This window comes from Lissotriton helveticus, chromosome 6, assembly GCF_964261635.1.
Source record: "Lissotriton helveticus chromosome 6, aLisHel1.1, whole genome shotgun sequence".
In the NCBI taxonomy this organism is placed as follows: Eukaryota; Metazoa; Chordata; class Amphibia; order Caudata; family Salamandridae; genus Lissotriton; species Lissotriton helveticus.
This window is the reverse complement of record NC_136067.1, coordinates 807,787,786-807,803,609: the sequence shown is the minus strand read 5'-3', so window position 1 is coordinate 807,803,609 and position 15,824 is coordinate 807,787,786. Positions and strand designations below refer to the sequence as shown.

The 15,824-nt window shown below is 43.8% G+C and overlaps 1 long non-coding RNA gene across 1 annotated transcript; it reads right to left on the bottom strand.

The window, feature by feature from the left end:
- Positions 1 to 726: 726 nt before the first annotated feature.
- Positions 727 to 10,718, bottom strand: LOC144763063 (uncharacterized). The gene is made up of 2 exons (XR_013596162.1): positions 4,644 to 10,718; positions 727 to 2,378 (listed from the first exon to the last, which is right to left on the bottom strand). It is a non-coding gene; the product is annotated as an uncharacterized LOC144763063 (long non-coding RNA).
- Between the last annotated feature and the right edge of the window lie 5,106 nt (positions 10,719 to 15,824).

The window sequence follows — 15,824 nt, the reverse complement described above, 5'->3', positions numbered from 1 at the left end:
CCCCTTTCTATCGTTTTCAATTGACTTGCACTGTCCATGGGTATTTCCTACATCCTTTCAAATTGGCAGATAGCCATACTGCTGGTACAGGACCTGAAGGCTGACTTGACCATGCACGCTGAGTGTTACTATATTTACTTTCATTTTGAGTTTATTTTTTCCTCTTAGACACTCTGGCTGCACAACAGGTGTCTGGGGTTGCAGTGAGGTCCAGGGTGATGGAGCGGCTGTGGCCCAGCTTCTGCTGTGTGGGGTGAGTGTATAGGTAGCCCCCAGGGAGGGGCAGCCTTGTTACATTGAAAAATTGCAACTGAATGCAATAATTAGGTTACCAAATTTAAAGGGCAGAAGGGCAAAAACACTTTACAACACGTAAAAATAAAACTTTGGTTAGATTATAAAAGGTTATACCTTTATTCAGTTGTTTCTTTAATTGATTTTGTGATATAAAGATATGCGTCTAAAAAGAGAGCAGTGTCTGTGGGAAGATAATATTAAGATCAGTCAGAAAATCTGTAGTTCAGTGAAATTTAAAGGAATTGGTAAATGGCTGGTTTAGGTATTTTGGTTATCTCAAGTACCTTATGGAAACGGAAAAACATTCCTAGACTCTGTGGTCTCTGTTTCATCTAAGTGGTCTGATTCTAGTAAGAAAAAGTGGTATTACGTTTCAGACCCTCAAATTTATGGATTGATGTGTGATACATAAGGTAACATGCATAAATATATTTATCATTCTTTTTTATTTATTTTTGAGAAATACATGAAGCGGTTGGTATGAGTCATTCTGATACAATACAGATGATCACAAAATAGGTCATAACGTATTAACATATTGCACAAATAAAAACAGAGCTTTTTAGACCAAGCGAAGTTTACAAAATATATTATGAACAATCCAGAAGAAAAAATGAATGATATTGAATATAGAGAAGAGGAGAGAAAAAAAAAGAAGCAGTAGATAAAACTTAACTTAACACATTGGTCTATTGAAAAATGGAAATTCAGGCATTGGCTTAATGCTGCAAGCAGGCCTTGCTAGGGAGATATAACCCTGTTTTATAACTCCACATACTGTGTGATTAAGCCCCATATTTGTGCTCCCAGTTTCTTTTTACGTGGGCCCTTGAGCGCATACAAACTATATTCCATATTGTGAGTTACAAAGAATCTGGACCGCCATTCCACAAATGAGGGTGGTTCCTGTTGTAGCCAATACGAGGCGATACACAGTCTGTAAACAGCAGTCACTACAAATATTAATTTAGCATGTTGCTTCGCAGTTCCAGTATCTTTTGATCCCATTTCTACCCCCAAAAGAATCTGTGTTGCAGATAGTTGAATTTGACTACCTACAATTTCCGATAAACATCTTTCTATCTGCAATAGGAGGGGAGCCAGTGATGGGCACGTAAAAAAGATATGTACATCATTTGCAGAAATGTGACCACACCGAAATCATTTCCCTATCGCATCCCCAGACCATTTAGACACCTTATCAGGAGTATAATATAAATTAAAGAGTGATTTGAAATGTTGAGCAAAGAGCTTTGCAGATAGAAATGTCTTTCGCCATACCCAAAGAGATTTCAATTTGAATATCTTGTCTGTCTAATTTAATCCCCCATTTGAGATTCTGCTGTTCAATATCGTTAACTTTTGTGTTTAACATCAAATTATATAAAATACCTATCTTTGCTCTTCTTGTATTAGCCTCGATCAGGGGGTTTAATTGAAAGGAAATGCCGCTTTTCTCTAAAAAATCCGTGATCTGGAGATATTTAGAAAAATTCTCTCTGGGGAGCTGATATTGTGTCCGTAGCTGTTCAAAAGATTTAAAAGAGCCATCGGAATACAGATCTCCCACCACTCTTATTCCTCTCCCCCTCCATTTATACACCACTCTATCCCATAGGTCAACTGGTAGAAATATTGGCGATATCAACGGTGTGTAATATGAAATTTTCTCAAAACCAAACATATCTCTAACTGCTCGCCATACCTTAAATGCTGCTTCTAAAATCTTAAACCGTGTTCTCTTGTAATAGCTCCATTCCAGATAGAGAAATAAGGAATTTTTTGCTTTTATACCCAATAACATTTGATATATCGAGGGACACTCTGCCAACTGCTCCGGTGTTGCTCCTGTCAACAGGATACCCATCCCTTGTAGCCTACATGCATAATAATATAATAGGAAGTCTGGTACCGAGAATCCTTATTTATCATTCTTGAAGTAGTCCCTGTTAAAACCTATGAATTGCAACAGAAGGGGATGGTTATCATAATACCAGTCTCCTGTTTAGAACAAAAATTACATGATTATAATAGACAATATATAATATTAGTTCCAGGTTGCACCTAAGTTAACTGTAGGCCTCCATCCTTTTTTTTGTAAAAGTTTTATTTTATTTTAAGTTGCACAGGAAAATAAACAGAGGGCTGCGGGGGAACCGCACATAACTCAAAGTCATGGTAAAATCTTTGTACGCACAGCAACAGTGACTCAAGCCATTCCATATGCATATCCAGCCCAGGCGCGAGACCACATAGCAATTAGGACCATTGTACACAGTGTTCTAACAGTTTGTCATTAGGTCAGTCCAGCTGAGACACCCAGCGCCGCACTGCGCCGGGCCCTAGCCCTCCAGGAACCATACAAGCGGTGCAGATAAGCAGTTCGTGGATCCTCCACAGCCCAAAGACAGAAACAACCAACATCCCCACCCCACCCCCTCCCTCCCCCCAGTGGTGACGCCATTCACTCAACACTCAATCATACCTACATTACACTTGAAAGAGGTGCATCGACCTCAAAGAGGCCGGACAGACGGCCGAGGGCAACCCCTTAGACAGAAACGTAACCAGAGGACCCCACTGATACCGGAAATTCTTATACTGGCCCAGGAAGATGTCCGCCACTCTCTCCAGACTGAGCAACCTCCACAGCCGCGCGTGCCACAAGGAGACCGCCGGGGCCTCCTTCTTCTTCCAGGCCGCAGCCAGTGTGAGCTTCGCTGCACCGAGGCACAGCCACATAATCTTTTTATCCGCCCTGGTCTGATAGATGAGGCCAGGGTCCCGCAGCCCAAGCAGGACACAGGCCATAGAGTCATCAATGGGATAAGGCAATATGTCCTTCATGTGGGAGAGGATTTCCTCCCAGTACGGACGGATCACCGGGCAGTCCCACCAGATATGGCGGAAGTCCCCCAAAAGCCCGCAACCCCTCCAGCACTTATCCGAGGTCCTCGGGAAAATGCGGTGAAGCCTAGTCGGGCACATATACCACTGCATGACCGTTTTGAGATGGGCTTCCCTCAGGTGCAAGGAATGGTTAAAGGACGACAAGTCGCGCCACAGCGCCGACCATTCCGCGTCTGAGACATCTCGCCCCAGCATTTCCTCCCATTGCCCCATATAACGAGGTCGAGGAGCTATAGCCGATTGAAGCAGCAGTTGGTAAAGGAAGGAAATGGCCCCCTTCATGGCAGACGTCCGCAAAATAAAGGCTTCGAACGGCGTCGGTGGTCTCGTAGCCGCCTCCACCACTCCAGGCGACGTAGCCCAGTGAAGCAGCTGCACATGCCGGAATTGCTCAGTCTGGGCAACCCCATAATCCCTCATGCAGTTAGCGAAAGTGAGGGTGTCCGGGCCGTGGAACAAATGGGTCAACGCCCGACACCCCCCCTCCCTCCACACCGCAAACGGCCCCTCATGTAGCGCCGGCGGGAAAGCCGGGTTGAAATGCAAGGGCGTGAACGGCGAAGGGAACGTGGTCCAACGGTCATCTCCCGCCAGTGAGTCCCACACCTTCAACACCGTGCCGGTGGGAGTGCTGATATATGCATTGAGGGGGCGGTCCTTCTTCGGTTTCCAGGCCAGGTCCCAGATTGACCTGCCGGCAACGCATCGGTCCATATGGAGCCAGTGTTTCTCGGAGGTCTGTTGCGACCATTCTACCAAAACTCTTAGTTGCGCTGCTTTGTAATACAACTGCAGGTCCGGGAGCCCAACCCCACCCTCCGATCTCGGCCGACGGAGAACCGCATAGGAGACCCGTGCCTGACCCCCCTGCCACACAAAACGCAATAAAGAAGTCTTGAGGCGCCGAAAGAAATCGCTGCCCACGGGGATAGGCAAGGCTTGGAACAAATATAAGAATTTGGGGAGGAGGACCATCTTCACGGCATGGATTCTGCCCAGCCACGACAGAAACTTCGGCTTCCACCTATCCAATTCCGCCTGGGATTTCGCCAGCAAGGATGGGAAATTAGCCTGGAACAGCCCGCCCACCGTCGGAGTCAGGTGGACCCCCAGGTAGACAATCGAACCCGTGGCCCAGGACAACGGAGTCAGCGGCAGCACCCTGTCCCTCTCGACCTGCGACAGGGTAAGATTCAGGATGTGCGACTTGCTATAGTTGACCTTAAAGCCCGCCACTCCCTCAAACTCCAACAGGGCCTCCCGGACGCAAGGAAGCGAGCTCTCCGGATCAGTAACAGAGAGTAAGACATCGTCCGCGAAGAGCGAAATCTTATGCTGTTCCCCCGCGAATGGTAAACCTCGGATCCCCTCATGCTCCCGCACCGCCACCGCCAGCGGCTCAATGCTCAGCGCGAATAGCAGGGGGGACAGAGGGCCTCCATCCTTTTAAGTAAAACGATATTGTCTGTTAGGTGTAAGAACCCATGATATATTACAAGGTAGAACTCCTAGTCTTGACTGTTGCTGAGGGCAAAATGTGGCCAGCAACAAAATGAAAAACTTATCTAGACTCTTTTTTACATTACCAAGGGAAACCCATGCCTTGGTTTGGGTGGCATTGTTTCTTCTGTCCAACCTGAATGAAGGAAATTTATGTCACAGAGCTAGTTATTAGAGGAAACCTCTACATATATCAGTGGTGCCAAAAAGTTGTGGGGCAACAACAAGTTCAGTTGAAATTTAACTTAGAGTGGTGGCATAACACAAAAGATAGAGAAAACAGACTTTGTTGTTTGGAATTACCTCTGCTCTGGACCTCAGTTGTGGGCGTTATCAACCCTTCATCGCAAGAGAACAATTCCTATGTAGCCTCTCAGCCTAGACCCTGAGCGCTTGTCACGATTTATGGCAGTATCACGGATTGTCTATATCTTCTTGATCCATATGGGCAATTATAGCTGTGTTTTACATAGTCATCTAGAGAAAGGACGATGGGATACAAAGCATATACAACCTTTTGACAAAATAATGAAGAAAATATAAATATCTAGCTCTATTTGATCTAATAACACATTTTCTGTGCAAATTATGTGATGTAACATCCTGCAGTTAGTTTTCAGCATCATATCCAGAAATGACATCCGTCTCCGGGATTAGTATGTATTCTTATGACGTGTGTCGTTCCTGCAATCAAATATATAAAAATTAATCCATTAGAAAAGCAGCCTTGTCCTTTTTTTGTAAGAAATCTTGTGTGAAGCGTGTATTCCAATTTCATAGAATTTTTCCCATTGTACTTATAATAATGATACAACAGACAAGCAACCTTATACTTGTATCCATGACAAATCTCTCATGTCATGGAATTAAGTCACAATATCAGATCCTATGCAACATCTCCCATCAATATTACTAACTTACAGTACTAATGGCTATCATATCTACTCGTTGGTTACTGAGTTGAATTTTGCATAAGGTTAAACATTTCTTCAAAATAACTTTGATAAAATATTTGTGTAATAAGCATTAATTATGAAAAAAACTTTGAATCACAGGGTTACATCTCTAATCTACATTGCTTATCTTCAGTACTCGTTGCTGAAGTACTGAGCTAGTTGGTTCGTGGGTTAGATTTTTCAAGGGGTTCAACAGTTCTTCAAGATACCTTTGATTAAATGTCAGTGTAATAAACATTAATCTTGTAATACTATAAATCATTAGACAGCATGTGTAATTCAATGGAGTTGTGTGCTGCCATCAAACAGACTAGTTTTGTGGGGTAGTATTGTCATGACTTTGGTAGTTAGTGCACTGTTTAATAAAATTGCAAAATATTAATTACTTGATTAACCTCAATATATGCTGATTATGGTTCCCTCCTCTGCGTTGTTTTCTAAGTTTTCTCTATGCTCATGAACTTAGTCTCTTAGATGTTGGTGATGATCTTCGAGATGGTTATCCAGTGGTAGTTTTTTCTTTGACTTATGAACATTTCTGTAATGTACTTATATACATAATTTCAGTGGGAAACAGCCATAACAACGCATGCCTTTACAACGTGGTCGTTACAACGACCGCGTTGTTACAACACGAACCATTACATCGCAAGTTGAACAACTTGCAGTAGGGGGCGCACTTGTGTTGGATTTAGAATCCAACACCTTCCCTTCTGTTGCAGAAACTGGAGTAGGAATAGTAAATTATACTATTCCCAAATCCAGGGTGCCCCCTACAGCAAGTCGTTGAAATGACTTACGATGTAATAGTTTGCGTTGTAACAACGAGGTAATTGTAACAACCTCGTTGTAAAGGCATGCGATGTAACACATGTGAAGTAAAAGTATATATTCCATTTCAGTGGTCTGATTGTACAACCAATGTGGTTTTTGTTGCAAGGGCACCTGATGATGCAGATCACATATGTACTATTACAGTAGATCAAATCCACTATTGGGTGTGTATGACCATTTTGTGAAATAAATATTGTAGCTTTATTTTCTTCCAGTTTGTAGATTGAGCAGTCCCTGCACATGTAGAAGCCACATGATATATCCAAAAAGGTCGCTGGAGTTTTTTGTTCATCTTGGAAGAAGGACCTGTATAATTTTGGTTTCAAATTTAGTGCTCAACTGAAGTCTATTTGGGGATATGTGCAAATTCCCTCTTGTATTTGAGCATTGTTGGTAAGAAGTGGCCAATGTCTACTAATATTTTTTCTGATATTCTGATCTCCATTGCTATATTCTATAATTAACCTAATCCATTCTTTATGTTGTGTGCCATTGTTAGGTGACCGATCCTGAAGTAACTTCTTTTGGTCTAAGAAAGAAGCCTCCATCATCGTCTAATCCAAAAGTGTGTGTTTGTATCCCCTCCACCTTAATTGTTTGCTTATGTCGTAAAATTGTCATTGTGAATTCTTCATTTTGCTGCAATTGCTTGTTGCCCTGAGAAATTCACTTCGTAGTATGTTGTAGATTGTTTTTTAGGATGTCATTTTTCGGTGTGCAATATAGAATTGGAGCCTGCTTTACTTTGAAGTACGTTACAGTGAACCATATAGTTATCAGTATGCAGTGTTCAAACCAGATATTCCACTTTGTTTTGATATGTTTGAATGTTTTGATATGTTTGAATTTACAATAATGCCCGGTTTGTGGTTAGATAGATGCGTAAATGTTTTCCAATACCTTCTGGGAAACCTGCCATATCAACAAAATATCATCTCTGTATCTTCCCTAAAAGATGATGTGGTTTTTCAGGTGTTTGAACCGTTCATCTCAGAACCAGTGTTTCTTTACATACCACATAAGTAGGCTAGGGCACAGAGGAGAAAATGTTCCCCCATCACAGGGCCTTGTTGTGGAAAACAAAAACTCACAGTTCAATTTAAATTGTGACTAAGGCAGAAGTGTAGCAAATCTAGTACCATTCTGTTCCTTTTAAGATAGTGAGCTGATCTGATTGTTAGAGCTTTCTTAACCAATTCAAGCTCATCTTGATATTGTATTGTAGTGTAGATGCCAGCATATAATCCTCCTGCCAATCAAGGTTCTCCAGTTTTCTCAAGACATCCTTAGTGTCCCTGATGATGGTGATCCAGAATCGATGTATTCACCATGTCTTGAACATTTGAGTCAATTCCAGCAGTTATCAATCGGCACAGAAAAAACTATACCACCCAAAACATGGCACAAGTCCCCAAGGCAACGTAACAAAGAGTCTAGATACATTTTGCATAGTATTGCTTGCCACCTTTCACTCTCAGCAATGGACCAGACTAGAGGATCTCCCTGGTAATATATCATGGGCCCTTACACCTAACAGACAATGCCAATTTATCAGAAATGTGAGTCCCTCTGGTTAACTTAGATGCAACCTGAAACTAATCATATATATAGCCCATTCAGTTCACTTTTAATCTAAATACAAGTTTGGTCTTATAATGACCACCCACTTCTGTTACAATTCATAGGTTTTAATAGTTAATACTTCAGGAACGGTAAATATGTTTATGCATGTTAACTTATAAAAAAAACACCTCAATTCATCCAATTGAGGGCCTGTAACTCAATACCCCCACTCTCTTACTGGAATTTGACCAGTCAGACTGAAACAGATATAAGGACACTAAGACAATAGCAACGCGCTTTTCTTTCATAGAACCCTTGAACTAAAGATGTATTGACTTATTCTAATGTTATCTTCCCACAGACACTACTATCTATATAAATGCAATTCTAAATCACACTAAATCTAATAAAGGAATAGACTAGAATAAAGGTACAATCTTTTAAGCATGTAACTAAACTTTCATTTTGACATGTGTTAATTGCTTGAGCTCATCAACCTTTTAAATTTGGCAAAAATATTACTTTGATGAATGGATAAACTTTTGTAGTAAATTTGCCCTTTAGACTTCTTCAAATTTGCTGGAATCACTTTGTAAATATGTATAAACTTGACAAACATTTGACAGGTTTAGTACATGATGCTACCTTTTTTTCCTCCCCTAACAAGTGTTATCACAAATCATTCACCAATGAATTGCAGCCTCAACTTGTTATCTACTCTTGATACCCTCCTTATTCTGGCAGGGGATTTTAATGAAACCTTCGAACCTTTAGATATTACCAAAACTCTCCTGAAGGAGTAAGATGAGGAAAGGCGCATTCCCAGGTTAATGATTTCCCCATTACAAAAACCTTAAGAGGTGGCACTACAAGCTGATTCTCTAATACTATCATATGGTTTGCATGTGTGAACTGGCCGTACGTCATCAGACAAGGGGGCTAGTGTTACTTTCAAGAGGGCAGTCTCTAGATGTACAATTGATTACATGTTACTTGATTTACATATATGGCCTAATCTACAGGACATGAGAGTTATAAATCGAAATGACAGTGACCATAATGCTTTATCGCTGGAATTGAGGACTATTCCCGTTTTAAACTACAAACAAGTGCCCTTATTAGCAGATGCACCAATTATTTATTCTAATAATAAAAGGTGGATCAAATAGTCTATTTTACAGTCTAATGTGGACACTGTCTTGTATTAATACACTAGTCACTGATGGTATATGCCTGTAAATGACCAAGTGAAGGACGAATTCCTCATTATGGATTTCTTCAAGGAATTACATGAATCATTTAGGGAGTACTTTTATAGAAGTCTGGATGTTAGAAATGGGGATTTCCGGTTGGCTAAGGCTTGCGCCAAAGCCAGGCAGAAACCACCACTCTAGTCAGGGCAAGGGAGTTACACGCCAAAGATAACCCCTGCTCACCCTATAGGTAACGTGACACGAGCAGTAAGGCTTATCCCGGAGGCAATGTAGGTTAAGTATTTGCGCACGCACCCACCAGCAACAACATCCCAGGCCCCCCACAAAAGGAACTCCACACAAGGTTATATATGAAAATATCCTTTGTTGTATTATACCAAACACATTAGATAATAAACACACCATTTACACTGTGCCAACTGGCACGGGCAGGATTTACAGGGGATTATGTACATAGGAGAGGGCCACATGGAGCACTGTCAGGAATAAGCACTTACTAGAACTAGCACTTAGAACATAGAACAATTGTAGCATAAAATAGCAAATGTAGCACACAACCAGTAACCACTGGTAACAGGTAAGTACCTCATACGCAATCCTAACCACCTTAGGCATATATCACGCAGAGAACCATGAACACACTAGCATAACCTATACTAGATAAAACAACCTCCTAAGCATAAACATATGTCTAGAGTTATCAGAATACAATGTGCGCAAAACATACTACACACAGTACATTTCCTCACACCCAAAGCATTAGCACCTAAATCACCAAAGCACATAAATCACATTAGGGTCCAGGTTGCGCCACTGCGCCAAAACCTAAACGTAGCAGCTGCCCACTACTTGCTGGGCAGCTGTGGACAAGAACGCTGTAGCTGGCACTAAGTGCTGCGCAGCTGGGGAAGGCTAAAGTAGGGGCAAAGGAGTGCGACTCACTCCTGAGTCCAGAGACATGCTCCTAGGAAGGAAAACCTAAACGGTGCAGCTGCCCACTACTTGCTGGGCAGCTGGGAAACAAAACTGCGACATGGACCCTCACTGGCCCTCTGGAGCAAACACTGCGCCAAAAGCTGGAGCCACACGGGGCTCTGAAAATGCATATGACGCAAACGGTGGAGCCCTCTAGGCTCTGAACACACATGTGCCCCATCGTTGGAGCCCTCTGCCTCTGAAGTCAGCTATGCCCATTGTGGAGCACATTAGCGCTCTGAAACAACACGTGTCCCCACGCACTGGGGCTTTAAAAGGAACTGTGCCCCCTAAGAGCCATCTAGGCTCTGGAAATCCCTGGGGCCGTCCGGGGCGGTAACACGGGCCCCCCTGGTACTCAGGACCCCCACTGGGGTCTTCTCGAACATCCTTGCCATTGCTGGAGCCACGCATGGCTCGGTACAACGGTGGGGCGGCCCACTGCCATCCGGGGCCGCCCTAACTCTGGGCTCCCCGGGGGAGCGGAAACAGGTATGTCCTCAAGTGAGGCACCGGCGTGGTGCTTCCCTACTGCCCTCCCCCCTGCCCGCTCCACTTATCGGCTCAGCGTGGGGGAGGCTCTCTTCGTCGGGCGGCGGCGGCGCTTTGCGGGGCTCTCTCCACCCGAGAGCCCCGCCTCTATAATGCGCCTGCTTCACTATTCTCCCGGGGCTCCCTCCATCGCATGGGAGCCCCGCACCACTCGCGCTGCTTACTGTGGCGGGCGGGCAGCATCTCCGGTCTCCCTCTCCACACGGGAGACCGGAAAGGCGAACGATGGCTTCCCCCAGGCAGGGGGAAGCGGAAGGGATACTCTCCAGGCCCCGCCCACAGTCAGGCGGGCGCGGGCCTGGCTTCCGGTTTTCCCGCGGGCAGCGGCGCCATCACTGTTTCAGGGGCAATACCGAGGGGTAGGCACCCTCGAAGTATAAAATAAAAATAGAAACGGGGTGGGCACCCGTTAAGGAGCACATCAAAAGGGGTGGCACCCTTAATAATTCCCCTCACGAAAATGAAGTCGCAGGGTGGAAACCTGCGCACTCGGGGGCATCAAAACAAGCGGGGTGGCACCCGCGCTGCCAGTAAGAATAGCAGCCATGAGGGGTAGGCTCCCTAAATGACAGGGCACCTCAACACAAAGCGCCTCCCAGGCGCCAGGGGAGAAAGAGCTCCAGCTCAACAGAGCAACTGGGGAAAAACAAGGGAAAGTCCTGGGCACAAAGACATGGAGCAACCAGCTGCTCAGCACAGGGAAGTCCTCCAGTCCCCCAGGGAAGGCAGAGGGGCCAGGACAAAGTCCATCAGCAATCCAGGGGCTGGGCAGGGCCCAGGAAGGCAAGCCTTTCCCTGGGCCCCAGCAGCAGCACGCCCCTGGTAGATTCAAGTAGGAACACAAGAACCTTTTACAGGAGGTCACAGCTTCTTTTTGTACACCAAATCCCTTTGTCTCTAGGGTGCAGGGTGGGGGAAAACCAGACGCAGCTGGTTCTGGAGCACTCTGTTGTGCTCAGCCCCTCTTCCCATTCACAGGACAGGCTAGGGACATCAGTCGCACCACAGGGGGCGGAGCCAGCATTGTGGAGGGAAAGCCCAGCCCTAGTCAGGTCCCAGGTGCAGCCCCTCCCTGCCATCAACATGCTGATCTCCCCATTCACCACCGGGGCAGACCCATCCTGACTCCTAAAGTCAGGCACACCAGCCAGCTCCAGCCAATCACAAGCCAGACAGCCAATTCACGTTCACTGCACATACAGGCAGACTTCTAGAAGTGGCACTTCCACACTAGACACAAGAAATCTGCACACATCACTGCGCAGCATTTAATCACACAAGTCAGCACATACCAAACTCGAGCCTTTACTCCCCACACATCAGGAACTACCAAGGACACACATATCCCCCATGCATTCCTATGGGAGGGCAGGCCAATCTCACACACGCACTCACAGACCACACACACTTTACACTGTGCCACAGTGCTAAAGTGCGCAAATACCAGAAATCACTATACTTATCTCAGAGTTCAATGCAAAAAGTTCAGGGGTGAACCTGCCAGAAGGGCCAAGTCCAACACTGGAGGTGAAAATATTTATAACTGAAAGAGACCTTATGGTAGGACAAACATTGCAGACAGGACACATGAAAACTGATAGCTGCTGAAAACAGTGGCAAAAGAGATGCCGTAGTCGAAGGGAGGAAACAGTATAATAATACACAATTAATGGCAAAGAAGAAATGGGAGGAAAGGAATTTGGTAAAAATGGCCAGAGCTGCAACCTTGAAAGATGGTAGAACATTTTGGCACATACTTGCACATCGAGCACCTTATGATGTGATGGATGAAGAATTCTATATTTAGCCACATTTTAGGATACAACATTTCACTGACTTGCATTCTGTTCATAACAAGGGTGAGGGTTTAGGAGCTGCAGGGGATAATCTGTTTATAGTGCAGGACTGCGAAAGTGCTCCACCAATCTCCTTTTCTATGGAACAGACATTATTGGCAATAGACAGTATGAAAAAGGAGAAAACACTGGGGCTAGATAGGATACCTGGTGATCTCTGTTGCTCTGAGCTGGTTGTATGTGGCAATATACTGAATGTGATATCTAATGTTATAGTTAAGAGGGCAAAGCAGTGCTTAATTTGAGCCGGTGGTTTCGGTGCTCGGCACGGCACTTAATTGTCGACGCCGGTGCTTGTGACAGTCTACCACACAGTGGCGCTGCCTGGCCAATTTAGAGATGACCACAACAACAGTTAATTATTAATTCAATATACATAAAAAATGACTATTACCTGCTGCCCAAGCCATTCTTATAGTTTGGGGGCCTGAAACCGCCCAAATTGTCACACTTGTAGGAGTGTGATGGTTAGTACTTGTGTTGTTACCATCATTGGCAGCGTTGGCAGAGGCAATCCGTGGTACAAGCTGCAGTAACCTCCTTACGAGAACCTTTGCACGTAACTTTTCACAGATTAAGCACTGAGTGGGTGGCAAGCTCAACTATACTAACAGCATTATAACTAGACGCCTGCTTAATCTTAGGCAGGCAACACCTCAGCACTGTTCAGAATACAACTATGCAGAAATGCAGTTAGTATTTTGTCTTATAAATCTTGTCTATTATATATTGCATGTGTGTGGAAAACTCTGCTCCAGGTGCGATGCTAAGACATCTTTGAAAGATGCAGTGGTGGCTGGCATCTCTGGGGAGTGGGAGGCAGGCGGGCTTGTAAAATTACAAAATTAAAACTTAACTTACCTGTACATGATGCGAGGTCCTCCTCCGGTCCTCTTCTCTATCCCGGAACTGGCAGCAGCAACTCCCTTGATCAATCAGGGTGCTGCTCAGATGCAGCATGAGTGTGGCGTACTGATTGGAGGGAGCAACTTCTTAAGACAGCTGGGTTAGAGCTGTTTAAAGTACGCATGTGTGGCTGGCCGTCCTCAAGACGGCCGGCCAAAAAGACATGTGCACTTTAATCAGTGCCATACAAGCCCACCCCCCTCCATGCTGAGTGACATGCTGCTGTCACACAGCAGCAGCCCGCCCCTGTCCTGACATTACCACTTCATTTTTCAGGGGTTTGTGGGTTTTTAAGTGGGGCAAAGCTCCTCCACTTCCTGGAATAATGATAGCAGGGACAAACGTGAAACAAATGCATGCATTTTATATGAACAGACTAAAGTGATAAAAGCTAAATATGCGCTCAGTGACCTTTGAAGGAACAAAGGAATTTCCCTTTGGGGCAACAGCATGTTGGGTTTTTGCGGTCTGTGTTTATACTTATGAAGGGCCAGATGTATGTAGATAGCAGTTTGTGATTCCCTATTGCGAATCACAAGGATTTGCAATTAGGAAATCGCAAAATGTAATGTATGCAGGTGTATAGTACACCTTTTGCGATTCCTAGGGGGTTGCAAATGACCTACCTCATGAATATTAATGAGGTAGGTCGAAATTTGTGACCCCCTAGGATTCGGAAAAATTACAGGAATGGTGCCTGCTAATATCAGCAGACCACGATGTCCTTGATTGCTTTTTAATAAAGCTTTTTTTATTGTTGTAAAGCAACCCATATTCCTTAAAGGAAAACAAGATGCTTTACAAAATGTGGGACCACTGCCTGCTCTTAAAAAATGCTTCTACAAACATTCACAAAGGGGAAGGGGTCCAAGGGGACTCCTTCCCATTTGCGAATGGTTTACCACCTACTTCAAGTAGGTGGTAAAATGCTAATGTTTTGCGACCACAATTGTGGTCACAAAACATTCAGATATACAGATGAGATTCGGTATTAGGAAGGGGCGCCTTAAACATGCTCCTTCCTAGTACGAATCGCAAACCAATTACAGGTTACCAAATCGCAAAATTAGGTTTGCTGCATCGGAAAAGCAATTTTTGCGATAGCAAACAGGCAGATTTTGAAAATCTGCCGGTTTGCAAATGCAAAAATGCTTGATACATCTTGCCCCAAGAGTCTTGAGCACATGAAGTTCATTCAGTGAGAGGCTATTGACTTATATGAGGTGGGAATTACAAAGAAGGTATGTTTTTTGCGTTTTTCTAATTTGGCAGAAAAAAAAGTTGGATAATTCATGCTTATCTTTAGCATTTAACCTCTAAATAATCTTTAAATAGTGTGAGAATGGATTGCATTGATGGGTACTACGTGTTGATATAACGATACAGCACGCAGTGAATAATATTTATTTTTATTTTCTGTGGCAAGTGCCCGCCAACTGTGTAATTGATGAAATTGTATTGATCAAAATAATGACATGCTATATTAACACAGTACTCCTTGGGTGGGTAACTTGTACGATAAGTGTATGATTTGTACGATTCTACAGTATGTATTTGGAAGATAATGTTTTAGTTGAAGTTTATAGAAATTGATGGTCTTTTTTAGGTGTTTTCTTCTACATTTCAGTTTTCATCTAAACAAAGCAAATGGTATTTGAATTTGAACTCATTCACAAGTTCGATTCTGCATATCACACAACTTCCATTACCATGTCAAAATGATATCTCGTACACAATGCTGAACCACAGCCCAACATATGCACTGTACACCACACCACACTCACTGAACCACCATTCAGTCCAACACCTTTTCTGACCAACCCCTTAGCTGTTTACACATAAAACAAAGGGATTGAACAAAAGAGAAATGTCATATAACAGGGTTCACAACAATCGGGGATGTCTCCTGGATGAATGCACAGCACTACAACATTATATAACCGGAATGTTGTATGATCCACAATCATGCAATGGACCAATGCTTGCTTACTTTGAAGACTCTACTATCCTAGGGATCACTCTTCCCTGCCTGTCACTAAACACAGTTAACAGTACAACAGGTAATATGTTTAAATGTGTTTATTAGGATTTCCAATATCAGAAAACAATTCAAAGGCACAAGAAAAAAAGTGTAAAATAGCATACAATACGCATATGTTCTTATGTCAAGGAAAAGATATTGCTCACAATGAAGATTGTGCATATTAAACACTGTCAAAGCATTTAATGCATTGCATTGTAAGAGATTCAAACTTTTGCTA